This window comes from Prionailurus bengalensis, chromosome B3, assembly GCF_016509475.1.
Source record: "Prionailurus bengalensis isolate Pbe53 chromosome B3, Fcat_Pben_1.1_paternal_pri, whole genome shotgun sequence".
Lineage (NCBI taxonomy): Eukaryota > Metazoa > Chordata > Mammalia > Carnivora > Felidae > Prionailurus > Prionailurus bengalensis.
This window is the reverse complement of record NC_057355.1, coordinates 24,268,539-24,289,603: the sequence shown is the minus strand read 5'-3', so window position 1 is coordinate 24,289,603 and position 21,065 is coordinate 24,268,539. Positions and strand designations below refer to the sequence as shown.

At 36.4% G+C, this 21,065-nt stretch overlaps 4 non-coding genes across 4 annotated transcripts; all 4 read right to left on the bottom strand.

Moving 5' to 3' along the window:
• Nucleotides 1–253: 253 nt before the first annotated feature.
• LOC122469746 lies at nucleotides 254–334 on the bottom strand. Its single transcript, XR_006293629.1, has one exon. It is a non-coding gene; the product is annotated as a small nucleolar RNA SNORD115 (small nucleolar RNA).
• Nucleotides 335–1,466: 1,132 nt separating this feature from the next.
• On the bottom strand, nucleotides 1,467–1,546 carry LOC122469779. The gene has a single exon (XR_006293665.1). It is a non-coding gene; the product is annotated as a small nucleolar RNA SNORD115 (small nucleolar RNA).
• Nucleotides 1,547–3,418: 1,872 nt separating this feature from the next.
• LOC122469776 lies at nucleotides 3,419–3,499 on the bottom strand. The gene has a single exon (XR_006293661.1). It is a non-coding gene; the product is annotated as a small nucleolar RNA SNORD115 (small nucleolar RNA).
• Nucleotides 3,500–6,676: 3,177 nt separating this feature from the next.
• Nucleotides 6,677–6,757, bottom strand: LOC122469778. The gene has a single exon (XR_006293664.1). It is a non-coding gene; the product is annotated as a small nucleolar RNA SNORD115 (small nucleolar RNA).
• Between the last annotated feature and the right edge of the window lie 14,308 nt (nucleotides 6,758–21,065).

Genomic DNA, 21,065 nt, shown 5'->3' with positions numbered 1-21,065 from the left:
GATGTTCCACTGAAAGACACATGGACATCAAGGGAGCTAATCCAAGGCTGCAAATGAGGTGTATCCAGAGTAACTAGTTACGAGCACACAAATCACCATTGCACGAGCCCAATTTGGTCACATTCAAGCCCCCAAGCCTGGGGAGAGCCACACTGGGAGCCTTGAGGGATTGGTCACCTCAATCCCAATTTGCCTGCAATTTCCAAGTGCCCCATGGTCTCCTGGATCCCACTTCATGATTGTCTCTTCGATTGGGCCTCAGTGTAATCTTATTGAGCATGATTTTTATGTCATCATCTCTGTTCAAGACCATATGAGTTCTCATCATTGACCCAACCAAGGCAGTCTCCACGAGCCTCTGTCTTCTTTCCGCCAGCTCAACTTGCTTACAAGAGATCGTTTATGAAGCACAGGTTGGCCATTTGGGCACCTGGCTCAGGGCCTATTCCCATATGGGGCCAATTTCCCACCATATGCCAGGTGGAATCTTTGTTTGGGCATGGGGTCTGTATCGAGAAAGGTAGGGAAGCTATGACAATACCTTTCCCCTTTGGCCCTGACCTGGTGGGCCATGTGCATGATACTCGAATTCATGGGGCCTGACTCATGATTCCAGCAAGGATTGAGGGGTAGCGGGAGTGCTGCAGCCTGGCACCCAAAGCCCTCAGCCTGTATGTGTATATGCTATCTTGGGAAAACCGGCCCCAACATGTGTCTGAGCATTGCACATGCACCACTAGGCAGCATTCTTGCTACACATTCTCTCCAAATGAATGGGTCAGTTTTTTTCGATCATGTTGCATACAGCATCATAAGCAATGGCTGGTAAGCTTGGCCTTTGGCTTTTGAGGAACGGGTGGGCTTGGCATCCTGGGATTGGCCAGGTCTATATAAGACATGGTAATCAAAGCCCATTGAACCATGGAATATAATTCTTCCTCAGCAAGAATTTTAGTGGACCTCTGGGGAGCTGACCAACAGTTACCTGGTAGGCAAAACTCCTCCCCAGATGCTTCCATATGGAGACCCACAGAAAATACCTGGCATGTTCAATGGCCTGGTGTGCATTGCATCAACATCACCATCTCCTAACAAGGATATATAGATGTCCTCTGCAGTGTCCACTCATTTCTTCCTGACCATCAGTCCAGTGGGGCCTTATGGAGAGATGCTTCCTGGTTTCCAAAGATGTGAACTTTATTGGCAAGAGTGTGTATGGAAGAGGAGCTCTGATCTTCTTTGGGCAAGGCACCATCTAAATTGTCTATTGCATGAAAAGGCCAAGGAGTTATGGTTCAGCATACAAAGCCCCACATCATGAGCATGTCTGGACATTTGGTTGCCTAAGGACATTGAAGAGCCAAACCCAGGAGTCAAATGATCAGTCACCTCAAGTCATAAATCCATCACTCTCCATTGGCTACATGAATCCCCTGGATCCTGCCACAGGATTTTCCATTCCATTTGGCCTCAGCATAATCTTATTTAGGATGACTTTTATGTTATAATGTCCTTTCTAGGCATTATGAGTTCTCATAATTGACACAACTGAGGCAGTCACCACTTGTCTGGGTCCCCCATTCTGAACATGCTTACAAGAGATAGTTTCTGGAGGGTGGGATGTGTGGCATGTCTTGAGTTTGGGATTATTCTTGAATCTGGGACAAACTCATATATATTTTGCTGTGACATCTTCATATAGGTATGTGGTTTGTGTTCAAAAGACACTTCAGCTTTTAAAACACCTTATGCATTCCTTCTGCCCTTCTGGCCCACATCTGCTAGTTCCAGTTGCAGAATGCTATGTCTCAACACATGAATCCATTATGCAATGATTGAAGACAGGAAGTATCCAGCACAGTGCAGAAGGATATCTACCCATATAGCTGAACCCACAGCAATGAAATTCTGAGTTTTCACACAGGGGGGTGAGCATCATTTATGTACAACTGAGGAGCAGTCCTGGCACACTGCTTTCCTGAATGTGGCATGCAAATTTGAGGGCCATGGTATGTAGAGCACAGCATTAATTATTGCTAGGAATGAGCTCTATGTTGAAGCCTGGCCTGCGCACAGGGCTTCTGGGGACACAGGGAGCCAGGATATAAAGCACCATGAAATGCTTTCTTAGGAATTCATGTACATGGAGTTCTGAAAAGCTGCCCACTGTCCTCCATTCAGGCAAAGTGTTGCCCTAGACCCTGCCTGACAGATGTCTTTCTGAGGTATAGAGTGCCCTGCTGTGCATTCTATCACAATCCACATCTTCAAAGAGCAATGTCTATATGTCCCTGCTGAGACCAACTTCTCTCTTCATGATTTGGTGGTGAATGTGATTCAGGGAGAGATGCTGGTATGGTTTGTAATCACACCCTTCCTCTTTGGTGGAAGGGTGCATATAGAAAGGGATCTCATGGGGGAGTCATGACCATCCTATTCAAAATTCTCAACCTCACTTGTAGTAACATACATGCTAGAGTGGTTTTGCTCTTCCCAGGGTCCTGGCTACCCACATAGATGGCATCTTCAGGAAATGCTCTACATCAATTGGTAAGAGACCAGTGGACCCATTATGCCTAGAAGCCACCACCAGTGAGCAGATGGGGAACACCACACAGGACCTAGTCTATACAGCTATGTCTCTAGACCTGGGGAAGAATTAAGCACTTCTCAGGTGCCATCTTTCTGCTATTAGAATTCTGTCTAATGTCCAGCTAAGAAGACCCCCCCCCCCCAGTTATATTCCTGCACCACTGTCTCTGGATGCCCTGGGCTGGTCCCTTGCCCTGCTGGATGCTGCATGAGGCTTCAATGCCCACCTAGTACTTAGTGTCCCTGAAGTGCATTAGCAATATTGGCCTCACGCTGAGTACAAACTGATACAAATTAATGTGGCCTGTGTTCCAATGGAGGAGAATTGTCCTCCCTGGACATTAAGATCCCTTTCAGGTGCAATGATAATGTTTCACTTTCTTGACCTCCTACTGTGTAGGGCTGATGGTCACAAAGAATGTGATGGCTATGAATGTCTCCATCCTGACTAAAAGTCAAGCATTGCCTTGAAGAGAGCCTCCCCATGCACCCTATATCCTCTGCAGCCTCTGTCTCTGGTCAGATGCATTCACTCACCTCACATGGTGGAGTCAACGATGAGATCCTGGTCATGAAATCCCGCTGAAAGACACAAGAAGACCAATGGTGCTAAGGAATAGCTCCAAATGAGGTATCTTGGGAGGAACTATGTGTTTGCATACAAAGCCTACAGCATGAGGATATCTTGGGAATGTGGAATCCCACTGACAGTGGATGGACACAGGGGGATACCTCTGGGCATTGGTAATCTCAAGCCTCAAATTCTATCACTCTCTGAGTGCTACATGGCATCCTGGGATTCTTACCCATGATTGTGCTCTCTACTGAGCCTCAGTGTGATTTTATTGCATATGATTTTTAGATCATCATCTGTCTTAAAGACAATATAAGTTCTTATCATCGACCTGACTAAGGCACTCCCCACATGTCCATGTGCTCTCACCTGAACATGCTTACCAGAGATGGTTTCTGGAAAGCAGGAAACCCAGGTGCCACATGAGTTTGTGCCTATTCCTGGAGCCAAGCTGACATATGTGCATGTGGGGGCGGGGAATCTTCATCTGAGGATGTGTTCTGTGTAGAGAGAAGTAGAACAGTTGTCAAAGCCACCTTCCCATATGTGCCATTTTTGTTTTATATTTCTTACACTTTCATTAATTACATAATAAATGATGTATTTAGACTAAATCAATAAATTCATGTATAATTATAACGCTTTAGCAAATCCATATGTATCTTCATTCATAAATAAATGTTAAATATGAAAATAGTCTTCATTTATATATATAGATTTACACTCATTCAAAGGCTCAGACTTTGAATTCTTTATTTGTAAACTCTCTGTTTTTCATAATTTTACTTTTATGGCTCATTAATTTTTCTTGGTTATATTTGATTTTCTTGGAGCAGTAATTTAATATTGTTCAGGAACACTCTTGAAATGATGATATTAATTGATATGGAATTGGTTTTCTGAAAAACCTACATCTGAAGTCTTTAAAAGATACTTGCTCCCTATCATCTAGGGAGATCCCTGCACTAGAACTTCCAGTTCATGTTTCAAAAGCCATGTATGTTTTGTTTATATTGTCTTCCATATCCTGCTAACACCGTTTAAAGTGTGATGCTTACACTTCATAATCCAGGTGTACGGTTCCAGTTATTTTGTAAAAGAAACATGATCTCATGAAGGAGTTGATTTAATGATTCTGAAGAATTTTTCTAATTTATATCTATGAAAGTATTTTTGACAGAGTTTTTGTATTCTTGATTGTCCATTCTTTAAGACATAACTTTTCCCCAAATAAATTCCTCAAATGGTATGAAAACTAGTGCCCTCTTGGGTGAAACTTAGCTGGTCAGAGTTCTCATCATGAACAGCTAGCAATAACAATAACCCACAATTTGTTAAATTGTCATTGGAAGTTTTATCAATCTATGGAGTCACAAGTTAGCTATCTGAACCTCTTCAGTATCCTGCAACTAAGATCCATGGGTGTGGTAAAGTTTTGCATCTTGCCCTCTGAACACCATGGTTGGAACCTTTTCTAGGGGAAGTGTTCTGAGATTCAAATGCATACTCCAACTGTTATCATCTTTGAAGTGTATTTGAGATATTTTCTTCAACCTGAACACCTACTTACTTGTGCCATGTTTCCCAGTGGCCATGAAAGAATGATATCCTCCACTGCCACGTTACCTATTTCTTTGAAAATGACAAAGTTATGCTTTCTAGAGATTCTATCCTGTAGGGTTTCACTCAGGAAGAAAATCAACTCTCTACTATTTAGTTTTCCAAAATGAGTCAAACATTTATTGCCTTTAGGTGAGCCTCTCCTTTTGTCCATGTTCTTTGTGGCCTGTATCTATCATCAAAGGCATCATCTCACCTCATATCATTAAGTTAACCATTGACAAAACGTTCACCTGAAGACGCAAGGAGGGAAAAAGCTATAGAATTATCCCAAATAAAGGCTCTTTTGTATCATGGATCATGGATCATGAAACAAAGCTTAAAATATGAGCAAGTGTGAGGTACATGGAATCTTATAGACATTGTACACCACAAGGGATTGCCTTGAGGGGACTGTTATCTTAAGTCTGAAATTCCATGATTCACCTAGTATTAATGGATAAAATAATGAATGAATCAATACAAAATAAAGTTGTTAATTAATTAATTAATTTCTAAGAAATACATTTAAATTTAGCTTATGAAAACGCTAAGCACCATTGATTCAACATCGAAGAGAAGTCCTTGTAAATAAGTTTCTAGATTGGAAAAGAGTTCAGGAGATGTCTGATAAAATCAAGTTTATGGCTCTTTTTTTGTCTAGACAGCAGTACTTATATGTGGATAATTGGGCGTGACTATTGGCCATGAACACCCATAAAATGACCCTGTAAAATCATGTAGAATTAGTTTTTATTGAGACAGATAGCCAGTGGCTTGAAAATGTCCTCAATACCCATCACTGAGACAAACCCTTGCATAAGGCTTTTTAGGCCATGATCTGAATAACATATTCTTTTTGTTCAGACTCCTCTTTCATGTTGTTATCAAGATCTTCCAATCAATAATGCAAAAGGTTTTCTTTGTAATATATATCTTTATTTCTCTTCTTTGAACAAAGCTTCAAAGATCTCAATATCATATATATATGATTAATTTTTCTTCCTAATTTTTTTAAATCTTTTTCCTTTATGGTGCCAGCTTCTAAAGGATTTGTGTCTTGAGAAGAATGTCAAATGGGAAGCTTGTGTTTCATTTGGCAAAAATCAAACAGATTAAAGGGCCAATTAGGAAAAACTGTCATCACCAATAACCCACAATTCCTTACATTGAAATTTTAAAGCCCTAATAATACTCAGGGGTCACGATGTAGTTATCTGAATACTTAACAGGTTTTTTTTTTAGCCAATACCAATTGGCAGATTAATTCTTGCATTTCACTCTTTGGATGTCATGGCCATGATCCTTCCTTTTAGGACTTTCTTTTGAGTATGCAGTGAAGATCCCAGAAGTTATTATCTCTTCAGTGTATCAATGTATTACGGTTAGTTTTCAATCTGTGCACAGATGGTAATGTTTCTGTGGTGGAGGGGTAGTGGAGGAAATATTTCATCCATTTTAGGTATAACTAAAAGGTTTGCAGGGGTACTATTCCAATGGGCTGATTTCCAGGCATAAATCAACCCTCTACAGTATTTACATTTTTGAAAAGAGTCACTTATTTATCTCCTTAAGTCAGGCTTTTTGTATCATCCAATTTTATGTGTCACCTATATCTATGACCAAACATATTCAATCACTTCAGATTTTAATGAAACAGCACAATTCTTTCCAAAATTTCTAACTGAATAACACAATGATAAAAATATAACTAAGGGATGCTCTGAAGAACAGTTTTTTGTGATGAAATATAGTTCACCAAATATAGCTTAAACTTGAGGATGTGTTGTTGACATGAAACCTATATAAGAGATTCCCTGAAGGGACTGGTTGCCTGAAGAACCAAATCGCATTACTCTACAAGGGAAATATGGAACTTCAACGTTTTGCTTTGGCATTATTGACTACATTGGGCTTCATTGTAATTTTATTGAGCATGATTTTTAGGTCATAATTTCTCTTCAAGACTATATGAATTCTCAACTTTGATCTAGCTATGGCATTACCTACCCATGTATATGCTTTGACCTGTATATGTTTATCAGATATAGATTTTGTAATTTGTGATGCCAAAATAGATATGACTTTTGTCATATACCATCATGGACACCTGACTCACATAGCTTCATTCTGTGGCAGCAAACAGTGCTCTTTTTTCAAAGTCATTATCTGTGTAGTTAGTTGTAAGATAGATTGCAAAACATATTGTTACATCTGTCCTGGGCTTGTGATTTATCCATGCTCTATGTTAAGAAAGTCTTATGACCATATCTGCAAAAATGACCTCTTACAGATTTCATGCATCTTTCATTTACCAAGCATAAAAAAGACAATATATACAGGTTTCTTAATTTGGGATAAACTTTCATGTGGTGGTTGTGAACATGGGAGATATCCATTGGCCAATAATATTCTATACAGTCAAGAGTTCATGTCAGAGTATTTGCCATGGTTCATTGCATATAAATTCACATAAAATCATACTCTTTCAGCCACATGAAAACCTAATAAGAGGTCAGGATGATTGAAATTGTGACCATTTCATGAATTCTTTGGAACTATATGAGTTTTCAGATTATGACCAATAAGCCATTGTATTATGTTGTTAGTTCTCTTAAATGTCACAATTTTGACAAAAGCAGAACAAGGAAAATACAATAATTAGTGTACATATGTTTACTTGTATATTTAGGCCAAAGAAAATTGCAAAATGGAGTGAGAACCAGAGCACAAAAAAGTCTCATATCCTTTCAATAAATTTTCAGTAAAAAAGTAGTTTTCTTCCTGAGAGTGTTTCAAGTAATATAGTCACTAAATTGAGAATAATAATTCATAATGCTGGTTTGGTGACACTAGCCAATTCAGAGTGTAAATTAGAACTCTGAGTATCATTTGTTGCATATCCTTATTGTATGTAATAATGGAATCATATCAGGATCTGGAATTCTTATATGTGTTTCTTCATGAATACACACAATTTTAAGTTTCATATTTTAGTCCTATAACCAGTAGAACTACTTAATAGTAGTTTAAATATAGAAAAATTTTCAATGACTCCAAAGTAACCCAAAGCAGTTAAAATCCCATAAAATTACAGAGATTGATTTTGTCTTGTATGTAAAATGAGAATATTAAACATTGTACTGAGAACCAGTGGATCTATTTTTTTCTCAATTTCAATATAAATTTCAAGTTCAAACAAAAGATTTTGTAATAAAATCACATTGCATTTATCAGTCACTTATTCAGAAAAAATCCATATCTCTATCCAAGTTACCTAATGTGTAAACTTGTATGCCCTAGAAGAGCATCTTCTCCAGTCAATTGCTTTTTGACATATATCTGTGACCAAAGAAAACCAGAAATATACTATCAATGCAGTGTTTCAACCCTTGGTAAGATGTCTTACTCAAAGACACATTAAGAGAAAAACAGGGAAGGACTGAATCTTGAATGTTCCCAGCTCTTAAGAATTATAAATCCCTGAAACAAAGTTTATAGAAGGAACATTTATTTTTCACTTTTGAGCGCATAGACAGGATTGGATAACATGAGTTTCTTTCAAGAATTCCTTGTCTCAAGCCCCAAATAAAATGCCTAGAGAAAAGTAATGAGTTCCAACATGTTCCGACAATCCTACCCCAGAATTTCACCTTCACCTATGATGAGTTTGTCTTTATCATAATCCTTCTTGATCATGACTTTCAGTCATCATCACTCTTGAAGACAATAAGTTCTCACTTTTGACCCTAGCTATGACATTCCAAATGCATACATACACTCATACCTGAAGATGTTTACCAGACAATTGTGGTACTGATTCAGACAGGAGTTTTGATATATTCAGTGCTAGGCACCTGACTTATATTAATTCCCCCAAAGTTTAAGGACAAACTGTGCTCTTTCTCTGCAATGATGATTTTAGGTGTACATGAACAGGACAGGTATCAACACATAAACCTAAGTCTCTCTTGGAGTATGATTCTTGAAAGCTTTTCCTTAATGATACAATTTGGTCAGTACTCAAAATAATGACCTATTACAGAGGTTGTAGACTACTGATCACCTTACATATGAATTACACAATACAGGTTTTTTTGGAAAGCCACTCAGATAGTGTCAGAAAAACACAGAATTCCACTTATTACATATATATACATATATATGTAATTTAATATATATACATATATAAATTCAAAGAATGTTATAACAATATCATTTGGCATGGTCCATTGCACATGAACTCTTCTAAAATGACACACTTGAAGCCACATGAAACAGTATTTACAAAAAAGTATTAGGTCACTGGGAATAGTACTCATTTCCAAGAAGTTTCCATAATTCATAGCATACAACTTACTATACTGAAAATATGACATTAACATAATATTTAAGAGCTGAAATTCATCTATGTTTCTCATTAGTAGAATCAATTTTAGGTTTAATACAAATAGAAAATTACTTAATTTCACATCGTTATCATTGTCGACAGGATCCTTTATTAAAAGTTCGTCAGTGACTTTAAAACAGCATGCCACTATTAGAATATCATTTAAGCTTAAAAATATATTGCTTTAGTCACATAGACACCCAGATAAGTATCAAATATAGATCTGGATACCAATGAGTCAAAATTTTCTTCACTATTAATCACATCAAATTCAGGTAATAAGTAAAAACTTTGTCATAGGATCACATTAAGTAGACCAGTAATTCAATAAGAACACCCCAATATCCAGATTGACTAATGAATAAACCCTGCTTGAGGATGAATCTTTACTAGTCCAGTGACTTATGTGGAATTAATCTGTCACCAAAGTATGCCATTCACCTCTTATAATACAAAGATCTAACTCTTAGAAGTATGTCTTGCTATAAGACACCAAAAAAGCCAAGCATGGAACCCAAATGTGTGAAACTATTAGGAATTATATTTATATATTTATATAATATTTATATAAATATATATTTATATATTTAGTTTTTTGGTGTTTATTTTTTAGAGAGAGAGAGACAGAATATGAGTTGGGGAGGGACAGAAAGAGAGGGAGACACACAATCTGAAGTAGGCTGCAGGCTCTGAGCTGTCAGCACAGAGCCTGATGTGAGGCTTGAATACACGGACTGGGAGATCATGACCTGAGCTGAAGTCGGAAGCTTAACAGACTCAGCCACCAAGGCATCTCTGGAATTATTGGTAATTTAAATAAATCATTACCCACTTATAAGCACGTAGACTGTTTCAGCCAAATAAGTTGATTTCAATGTTTCATTGCTTCATTTGAAGCATATCAGCATCTAGCATATCAGATTCACATACATATAGAAGAAATTTATGTTTCTTTGTAAAATTAATTTTATTAGTTTGGTTTTCAGAGTTTCAATCTTTAGTCACCAAATTTCACCTTTTTCTATAATATGATTACTCTTTTTACAACACTATTTATCAATCCAGAGGTAGTATCATGCCAAACATCTGGTTTTCCTAAGTAGGTAAAATCTTGTAGTTCAGTACTATTAAGTATATACTGCGGTTATTGAATAACTAGTTGTTCAGTTATACAAGTGAAGGCTTATGAAAATTCCTTAGCTATTTTTTTGAAGCAGGATTTCATTTCTGGATGGCCAGTTCCAAATTCTTTCCCAACTCCATTCTCCATTTTCTCTATTGCTGTATCCTGCATTAGGTTTTTATTTCATCTTGTTTGCATCTTAATTACATGTTTCTGCAATTGTCCCAAAGCACTAAATATGTTCTTCAGCATTTCATCATTTCTATACAAATAAGATTTGCAATTTGGTCAATTTTATATTTACTTATAAATATAGTATTTAATAAATCTCTTTTAGTTTCATAATGGCACCAATTTAATCTTCACATAAGAACTTTTTATAATGGTAAAACCTAAGGCATAGAAATAGAATTGAATTAATCCACATTTTCACTAGTAATATTTGAAGGTATTCATTTAATAATCATATAAATTTTTTAATGTTTACTTATTTGAGACAGAGAGAGAGAGAGAGGGAGATCACGAGTGGGGAAGGAGCAGAGAGGGAGACACAGAATCTGAAACAGGCTCCAGGTCTGAGCTGTCAGCACAGAGCCTGACACAGGGCTGGAACTCACAAACTGAGATCATGACCTGAGCCAATGCTCAACCAACTGAACCACCCAGGCGCCCCATAATTTAATAATCATATAAATCTAAAGTATGGAAACTGGGGATTGCTAAGTCCTAAACGCTGTAGGTTCATTTTTTATGTAATGATATATTTGGGGACTTCCAAAGTAACTAACTCTTAATATTTGGGTAGGAATGTTTCTTCCTCATTTGCACATCTATTTCAGTATGGTTAAATGGGTCCCCTATGGCTATATAAGACAGAAAGAAGTTGGATTTTGTGTCATTGCTCAGGAATTGTCAGTTTGAATATAATTGTATTAAACTTGATTATGTAAATTCTTTCCCATCAGTATATTCAATAACATTGAAGATTATTTTTTAAGATTGCTTTTTTTGGTAATATTGATCACTTTATGACACTTTAAATTTTCTGTTTATTCTAAATTTAAATGATAAAATTCGTGGATCTGATGTACTATGACAAAAATAGAGGATTCTTGAAGTGCTCAACCCATATTCGAGACAACTGATAATTAATTTAAAATTCCTTGAAGTTTAAGCGACACAATTTCAAAACTAAAAGGTGAATACTCTAAGTTTCATGCACAAGTAGTATTAACTAGAATAAATATCAAAATTATAATGGTCAAGATAATATAAGAAGACATTAACAAAGCAACTTATCTATCCTGTCTATTAAATATTTCTCTTCAGCTTTCATGTTATTGTAAGTAACTAAAGAATTTATCCTTAAAGTTCTTGATTTCAGAAAGCTGAGATTTCTCTTCAGCTTTCATGTTATTATAAGTAACTATCTAAATAATTTATCCTTAAAATGTCTTAATTATCCTTAATAATTAAAACTTGCTCAATCGTAGGTGTTGGTCTCATATGTGAAGCATGCATTCACTTGGGTTCTTCTTTACCTTGATGGTAGTACGTTATCAACATCACCTGGTAGGATTCTGTCTAGTGTGATGATCACCAGTCTGTCATTGTTACACTTTAATGCAGACCAAGCCTCCTGTTCCATAGTGATAATACACTTCCTCAGGGGGATATTTTTCAGCACCTGGTCACATAATGGCATAATTAGCCCAGGGAAACCCACAAACTCTTTATTATATCTGATTATGACTATTTTTTCATTGTACCAGATAAAGGGTTAGGCTTAAACCCTAAATTTATAAGTTTTCCAAATTCAAAGAAAGAAGTACATACTTACAACAGAGAGTTAATATTATTTTTAATAAAATCAGTGGAATTTGGGTCACTGTGAGTCAGCGGCTTGATTTAATTTAGTCAAATACTTTCTTATGGAATGGTTTATTCATTCCACTTGCCTATCAGATTACACACGACTAACAGTTACCAAATTTTGAGTCCTTATAAGATATTACAGAGCTTGTGAATTACCACAGATACAAAATGTCTTCTTTCATTGAATTATACATGTTTAGGAATTCCAAAAGTTGAGATGGTATAATTTAGTCAGGCACTGTTCACAATGTAAGCATCAGCTTTAGCTTACAGACATATGTGTGGTCATATAGACATCATATACAACTTTACTAAAAATATGTAAAACCTTCTAAAGTTTGAATCTAAATAAAGTCCAATTGCCATCATATCTCAGGTAACATTGACCTTAGACTTATATGTTTCTTATAAAGATTTTTTTCCTGACAAACAGCACATATTTGTGTAATTTCCTAAATTATTTAATCCTATACAAATGTTACACAATTCCCAAATTTTCCCCATATTCCTTCTGTATGAATGAGTTTGCTGCTTGTTTGAAAAAGCCACCCACATATATGATTGAGGTAAAAGAAAAGTCCTATAATATAATTCACATTTTCCAATGGTATTCTTCTTAGCTCCTCTTGATATCTAATTTTCTAATTCTTAAAGAGGTAAATATTCCTAAAGTCATGGTTAGAAGTTCCTGGATATGAGTAATGGACATTTCACTTTATCAGTCCAAAACTTAGTAACTCTTTTCACAGCTTGGTCTAAAAATTCCCTTTTAAAAAATATTTTATCTTGTCTTCCAGTATAATTTTATAATAAATAATATAAATCTTTTAGAGAAATTTCCATGATTCTTGTTAATCAGCATGTCATATTTTAGTTGTTATCAGTGTTCACAAGCCTCTATTCTTTCAAAGTCGGATGGTTGCATAACCGATCACAAACACAAATTTGTTATCAGTATACATATTTAAGACTTAAGGCTAATGTGGAGTGACATCAGCAAGATGACAGAAAAGGAGGTCTCTGGCCCTAATATTCTCACAGGAAAATCAATTTAGCAAATATACAAACAAAAATGCCTTTCTGAGAATCACAGGCCTCACAGGCAATGTTTTAGCAGACTTGGGGAGTACAAAAATTGATTAAAAAAATTAAAAAGGGTCAGAATAAAGGTTTCATTTTATTCTTGTCACCTTCTCCCACGCTGGCACAGTACCAGATCTTCCTCAGGAACTATCTCCTTGGCCCATGATTTCTCCACTGGGGGAAAGTGGAGAATACATCCAACTTCTCCAGTGTTTTGGGATACTGAGATGCCCACTTCTCTCTTGTCTTACATGGAACAGGAGGAATTAGAATTGGCAGACCACATGGGGACTGTTAGAAACAGGGAAAAGGGACATGGGTCCACAGGGAAATGGGTTCATGAGTGATGCAAATCTTAGCAGAAGGCCTGTGCTCCCACTAGCAGTTTGGAAAATCGGATATCTTGCCAGTAACATTGCTACAACAAGGAATGCCTCCTACCAGCCCTACCCTACCAGGGAGTCCAACCTGCATCCCAGCTATAGAGCCCAACCAGATCCTCTGCCTACCTGGAGAGGTAAGCTAGTAGCCCAACCAGCAGTAATGCCTGTGCAGGAAACCCCAGTGAAACTTAGAGCCCAACCAGTAGTCCTGTCAAATTGCAGAGCCCATCGAGGGGACCCAACTAATGAAGAAGTTCAGCCAGATCACCATCTTAATGAACAGTCCGTTCAATGTCCCTACCTGAAGACAAAGTCCATCCAAGGGCACCTGCAATTTCAGGGCACAGCTAATGTTCCCACTGAAACTAACAGCACTGGTAGCTTTCCCTGCTGGTCCATGTATGCTAAGAGCTGGTCTACCCAGAATCTTAGGCTGGACTTATTGGTAAAGGATTTTTCATTCTTAAGCCAAGCTGTAAATACTATAAGATGTGACTACTTTCTCAAGTGTGCAGATACCAATACAAGGATACAAGGACTAGAGGAGACTAGGGAAATATAACACTATCAAGGGAAACCAATAAAGCTACAATAACCATTTTTAAATAAACAAATCTACAAACAGCTTGATAAAGAACACAAAAACTTGTCTAAAAGAGGCTCAGGGAACTAGAAAAGAACATACATAGGCAGCTGAATGAAATCAGGAGAATGATACATGAACCAAAAAAATTTAACCAAAAAAATTAAAACCATAAAAAATCAAACAGAAATCTTAGAAATAAATAATACAATAACACAGTAAAAATTTTTAATAGACAACTTCAACAGCATATTCAATCTAACAGAAGAAAGAATTAATGAACTTGAAGACTAGTCACTTGAGATTACCCAGTCAGAGGGACAAAAATATAAAAGAATTAAAGTGGGTAAATAAAGCCTACAGAAGTATGGAATTCTATGAAGTAACACAATATTTACATTATGGGAGTCCCAGAAGAAGAGAGACAAAAAGGGGCAGAAATTCTATTTAAAGAAATATTGGCTGAAAATTCCCAAATTTGGGAAGGGAAATGAAATTAATGGGGGTGCCTGTGTGGCTCGGTCAGGTAAGTGTCCGACTTTAACTCAGGTCATGATCTCACCATTCGTGAGTTTGAGCCCCATATCAAAATCTGTGCTAACAACTTGGAGCCTGGAGGCTGCTTTGGATTCTGTGTCTCCCTCTCTCTGTCTCCCCTCCTCTCAAAAATAAATAAACATTAAAAAAGAAATTAATGAAGCCCAAAAGTCACCAAACAGATTTGACCAAATAAGCATATACTAGAACACATCATAATTAAATTGTCAAGTTCAAAGACAGAGTTTCAAAAGCAGCAATATGTAAGCAACCTAGCATATACAAGGGAACTCCCATAAGACTATAGTTTCTCAGTAGAAACCAAGCATGCCAGGAGATAAAGGGATGGTGTATTTAAAAGACTAAAAGAAAAAAATTGCTAACCAAGAATATTAATCCTGGAAAAAAATTTTAAATTTTTAATATTTTAAATTTGTTTACATTTTAACATGTATCATTTGCAAGATTTATTTAAAAAGAATAAACTTTTTTTCCCTTTTTCATTTGGGTATAGTTGGCACACAGTTAGTTTCAGGTATACAACAGAATGCTACCACATCTCTATATATTATGCTATTCTTACCATAAGTGTAGCTACAATTTGTCTTCATACAACAGTATTATAATTTAATGGACTATATTCCTCTTGCTCTACTTTTATTCCCATGGCTTATTTACTTCCTAACTGGTAGCCTGTATCTCCTATAAAACATTGTTTTTAATAAAGAAGAGATACTTTCCCAATTAAACAAAACAATGAGGGAATTTGTCACCACTTCAAGTGGTGGATTCAACTTAATCTTCAAGTTAAAAACTGAACACTCAACAGAAACAGAAAAGCATATGAAAATACAAGTCTCACTAGTGAAGGTAAGTATATAGACAAATAGAATATTATAATACTGTACAATGGCACATATATTACTTCAACCCTAGTAATAAAAGTGTAGATATTTAGTGTACAATTGAGGTTGTTATCAGATTAAATCAGACCATTATAACTATAAGTAGTTTAGTGTGAATCCCATGGTGACCACAAAGAAAGCTTATGGTAAATATACAAAAACTGAAGAGTAAATAAACCATATATCGACAAAAAATCATGAAACCACAAAGAAAGGTAGCAAGAACAAAAGAACTACAAATAAAACAGAATAATTAACAAAATGGCAATATTAATTGCTTACCTGTCAATAATTACCTTCAATGTGAATTAATTAAACTAATGAGTTAAAAGACATAGAGTGAAAAACTCCTGGGAAGATGTCAGAATAGGAGGTCCCTGAGCCCATCACATCCCACATTTTCAACTAGATATCATCCACATCCAAGTCAACAAACCAGAGAGAAATCTGAGGGCTGGAAGAACAAACTTCACAACTAAATATAGACAGGAAGCTGAAGCTTAAAATTTAGGAAGATCAGAAAGGTAGAAGGAGGCTGACCACAGGAAAGAGGGAGCTGTGCATGTTGAGGGGGAAGAGAAATGGACCTTTGTACCAGGCAGTTCACACAGGGAAGACAAATTCTCATAATGCTTTGCTTTAAAAACCAGAGCGTTTTATAAATTCCATGAGTTCATAAAACCAGTGATACTTGGAGCCTAGAGCCTTAAAAGTTTGCTGACTCAGCACTGGGTGAACAGGGAGGGTGAGTTATAGCTGGGTCACTGCCTTTAATGAGACAGCAGCCTGCATGGAGAGGCAACCAAAAAATGGCAGTTTGCACAATGCTGAGGAAAAACAGAAGACAGATCTACTCATACAGATTTTGGAGCATGTTGAAGAACTTTTATGAAAACAAGGGAGTTGGCGGATGCCATTTTCCTCCCTTTCCCGCAACATAAACACAGAGCCACCTGCCAGAGGCAGGGATACACAGACATTTGCTGCCTGATTCAGTGGCAGTGCACCATTTCCCTGAGTTCTCCTGAGGACAAGGCCACTCCAAGCCAGCTGTTCTTGCTGTGAAAATGTTTGTAAAAGCCATGTATGCACTCTGTTCAGCCACACAGCTGCCACACTTGCTACACACATACACCAGGCTGCACCAAGACATGGGCCCCAGCAGCCGTCATGTGTTGTGCCCAGCCACCAGCTGCACAGCTGCCACTGCATGTGGCACCTGGCCCCCTCACTGAGACCAGCCATTGCTTCATGCCCAGCTGTGAACCCTGGAAGCTGTGGAGCTCCCAAAGCAATTCTAGGGATCTGGCATAGGATTAGTGGCCCACAACAACAACAAATTTTGCTAATACCACCAAGTCACCCCCAAGTTCCCCAGTGGGCACACCCCCTCAGACCTGGCCTGATTGTGTCCTACTAACACCACAGAGAGAAATCACAGCTTAAAATAGAAGGAGAGGAAGTTCAGATGACTACACTCACTGAAAGTAAAAGCGACCCAGACACAACAGCAGGATGTAAGCAACACACTTAGGTAACCTCCTGAAGTTCCAACATGTGGTGAGGAGGAGATATTGTAGTTCATGGCACCCCAAGACCTCTTCTTCATAAAGTCACTATTTTCAAAAGCAAAAGACATAGCTGACTTTCTTAACACAGAGAAACAGACATAGAGAGGAAGACAAAATGAGGAGATAGAAAAATGTTTTACAAATGAAAGAACAGAACAAGGCCACAGCCAGAGATCTGGGTAAAACAGATATAAGTAACATTCCTGATAGACAATTTAAAGTAATGATAACAAAGATACTCACTGGACTTGAGGAAGGAGTAGAATGCATCAGTGATGACCCTAACACAGATAAGGAATAACATAGCAGAGATAAAAGGTTAAGTAAATAAAATGAGAAACACACTTGATGAAATGGATAGCAATATGGAAGAAGCAGAGGATAAGAAAGTAATGGAAAGTAACCAAGCCGAACAAAAGAGAGAAAAAAAATAGTTGCACAAAACAAGAATAGATTCAGGGAACTCAGTGACTCCATCAAATGTAATAACATTTGTATTGTATGAGTTCCAGAGGAAGAATAGAGAGAAAAGGGAGCAGAAAATTTATTTGAAGAACTAATAGCAGAAAACTTTTTGAATATAGTGAAGGAAACAGGTATCCAGATCCAGGAGATACAGAGAACTTCCATAAAAATCAACCAAAGCAGACCCACACCAAGACATATTGTAATTAAACTCGCAAAATATAGTGATAAACAAAAAACCTCAAAAGCAACAAGATTAAATATGTCATTAACTTACAAGGGGAAACTTATAAGACTAGCAGGATATTTTCATCAGAAAATTTTCAAGCAAGAAGGGATTAACACGATGTATTTAAATGGGAAAAAGCTGCATCCAGGAATATATTATCCAGCAACGCTGTCATTCAGAATAGAAGGAGAGATAAAGAGTTTCTTAAACAAAAGCTAAAGTAGTTTGTGAGCACTAAACCAGCCTGCAAGAAATACTAAAGGTGACTCTTGGAATGGAAAGGAGAGAACAAAAGTGACAGTGTGAAGGTAGGAAACAAAACCAGTGAAAATGAATATTTCTGTTAAAAATAGGTTAAGGAACTAAAAAAAAGATATAAAATATAATAACATATACCTAAAATGTGGGGAGTAGAGGTGAAAAGAATGAGTTAAAACTTAAATGACAATCAACTTAATATAGACTTCTACATGCACATTATATACAAACCTAATGGTAACCATATATTAAAACCACTTATAAACATGCAAAGAGTAAAGAGAAAAAATCAAAATATATCACTAAAGAAAATCAGGAAAACATGACCGACAGAAAACAATAAAAGATATAAGAGAAAATCTTCAGAAACAATCATGAAACAAATAATAAAATGGCAATAAATATATATCTATCAATAATTAGTTTGAATGTAAGTAGGCTAAATGCTCCAATCAAAAGACATAGGGTGACTGTGGCACCTGGGTGGCTCAGTCAGGTAAGTGTCTTACTCTTGGTGTTAGCTCAGGTCATGATCTCATGGTTTGTGATTTCAAGCCCTGCATTGGGCTTTGGGCTGACAGTGCAGAGCCTGCTTTGGATTTTCTCCCTTCTATTTCTCTCTGTTCCTCCCCTGCTCTCTCTCTCAAAATAAACTTAAAAAAGAAACATAGAATGACAGGATAGATTTAAAAAACACCCATCTATAAGTTGCCTACAAGAGACTCATTTGAGACCCAAAGACACCTGAAAATTGAAAGTGAGGGAATGGAGAAACATCTATCATGCAAATATTTGTCGAAAGAAAGCTGGAGTAGCAGTACTTATTTTAGACAAAACAAACTTTAAAACTTTTATATAATAGGAGACAAAGAAGGACATTAAATAATAACAAAGAAGACAATCCAACAAGAAGATATAATAATTGTAAATATTTATATACCCAACCTAGAACACCCAAATATATAAAGCAGTTCATAACAAACATGAAGGAACTAATTGCTAACAATACAGTAATAGTTGGGGACTTTAAATCCCCACTTATATCAATGGGTAGATCATCTAAACAGAAAATAAATAAGGAAACAACTTTGAGTGGCACACTGGAAGAGATAGACTTAACAGATATATTCAGAACATTTCATCCTAAAACAGCAGAATAGATCTTTTCAATTGCACATGCAAAATTCTAAAGGATAGATCACATATTAGCCAACAATACCAGCCTCAAAATCTCGAGACAATCAGAGTCAAACCATGCATCTTTTCTGACTATAATGATATGAAGAAAAAATCTTGAAGGACCACAAATACATGGAGGTTAAGTGACATGCTACTAAATAATGAATGATTTTTAACCAGGAAATAAAAAAAGAAACTAAAAAGTGCATGAAAGCAGGCGTGCCAGGGTGGCTCAGTTGCTTAAGCGTCCAACTTCAGCTCAGGTCATGATCTCACGATTCGTGAGTTTGGGCCCCGCATCAGACTCTGTGTGGACAGCTCAGAGCCTGGAGCCTGCTTCGGATTCTGTGTTTCCTTCTCTCTCTAACCCTCCCCCACTTTCGCTCTATCTCTCTATCAAAACTAAATAGTAAAAATTAAAACAATTTTTAAAAAGTACATGGAAACAAATTAAAGTGGAAACACAATGGTCCAAAACCTCTGGGAGGCACAAAAGCAGTTCCAAGAGAGAAGTTTATAGCAATACAGGTCTACTTCCAGAAGCAAGAAAAATCTCAAATAAACAACCTAATCTTTCACCTAAAGGACTAGAAAAAGAACAATAAACAAGGCCCAAAACCAGAAGAATATAGGAAATAATAAAGATTAGAGGAGAAGTAAATGATATAGAAACAAACAAACAAACAAAAAAAGATAGAATAAATCAAGGGAACCAGGATGTGGTTCTTTGAAAAAATTTCTAACATTGATAAACTCCTAGGCAGACTTATCAAAAAGAAAAAAGAAAAAAACCCAAATAAATAAATTCATAAATATTAGAGTAGAAATAACCAACAGCACATAAATACAAACAATTATAAGAGAATATTTTGAAAAACAATAACTTGGAAGAACAACTTGGAAGAAATGCATAAGTACCTAGAAACATGTACACTACCAAAACTGAAAAAGGAAGAAATAGAAAAATTGAGCAGACTGATAACCAGCTGTTTCTTGGTTTTCCTCTCTCTTTTTTTCATTTATGATCCTTTATCATCATTTGTTTTGTATCTTAAATTCCACATATGAGTGAAATCATATGGTATTTGTCATTGACTGATTTATTTCACTTAGTATAATACACTTTAGCTTGGAATTTAAGAAAGAAAGCAAACAAGAAAAGAGAGTTTATACATACACACACACACACACACTATATATATATATGGTACACATTATATATATATATAGTATATGTAGTGTAGTATATGTATATAATATAGTATATGTATATATATAGTATATATACATATATATACACATAGTATATGTAGTATTGTATAGTATATATATATATATATAATACCACTTCTTTATCTTCTTTATTAATTCATCAGTCAATGGACGTTTGGGCTATTTCCATAATTTGGTGATTGCAGATTGCAGATAATGCTGTGATTGTAGATAATGATGCATCAAGGTACATGTATTCTTTGAATTAGTACTTTTGTATTCTTTGGGTAAGTGCCTAATACCGCAATTGATGGATAATAGGGTAGTTCTATTTTTAACTTCTTGAGGAACCTCCATACTGCTTTCCACATTGGCTGCACCATTTTACATTCCCAACAACAGTGTAAGGGAATTCCCCTTTCTCTACATCCTCATCAACACTTGTTGTTTCTTATGTTGTTAGTTTTAGCCATTCTAACTAGTGTTAAGTGATACCTTCTTATGGCT